This window comes from Lipotes vexillifer, unplaced genomic scaffold (genome assembly GCF_000442215.2).
Source record: "Lipotes vexillifer unplaced genomic scaffold, Lipotes_vexillifer_v1.1 scaffold295, whole genome shotgun sequence".
NCBI lineage: Eukaryota > Metazoa > Chordata > Mammalia > Artiodactyla > Lipotidae > Lipotes > Lipotes vexillifer.
In genome coordinates this window covers 594,931-595,799 of record NW_006773247.1, presented here as the reverse complement: position 1 = coordinate 595,799, position 869 = coordinate 594,931, and positions in this window count along the sequence as shown.

The following is an 869-nucleotide window of genomic DNA, read 5'->3' as shown; positions in this document are numbered from 1 at the left end:
TTCCAGCAAAGCTAGAACTGAGAAAGTTGGGAAGAATAGAGACTGAAAGAAGCAGACAGTGTGATCTGATCATAGAGAATTGTAGGCCACATTAGCAACTTTAGATATTGTTATAGAACTAAGCCACTGAAGAACATCACAAGGGAATGATGTGATAAGATGTATATTTATGAAATATTCTTTATATAGGAATATCTTATGGATTTAAAGGGAAATATTATTAATGTATAGAAAACATTTATGATTCCTATCAACCCACAGTATGTCAAAGTGGAAATAGGTTTAAGTAAAAGTTATATCACTTATCAAAAGGATTCAAGCTTTTCTGATTGGAGACTGCAGCTTAGCTTTAGAATAGGTCTCTTAGTTAATATTAAAATATTCCTATTAGGCCAACTTAGATGCCCAGAAGCCAAATGAGTAGTATCATAAATTAGGAGGCAACAAAACAGTTGGATGGGCTGAGAAGAGGGCAAAGTCAAAGAAAAAAGGTGTACTGTTTTGATGGAAAATATAGCTCAAAAATTAAAATGATGATGGAGATGCCTCATGTAAATCTCTAATAAATTTTTCTGATACTTCAGTAAAGAAGACCACACTAATTCTCCATAGAACCCCAATGCTCCTTTCTTCCTCACACACACAAACACAAGCAGACACGTTTTGATAAATTTGTCACAAGAAATTAAAGTCAAAGCCTGTAAGAGTCAGTATCTTAAGGTGACTTCTTGCATAATGATGATAAAGAAAACCAACAAGATAACAATGAAACAGCTTTACAGCAAATGATGAACATTAGCTGAATTCTCAAAACTGTTGATAAAACATGACGTTTTCAAGTTAGAAATGAATTGGAGATATAAGCCTTG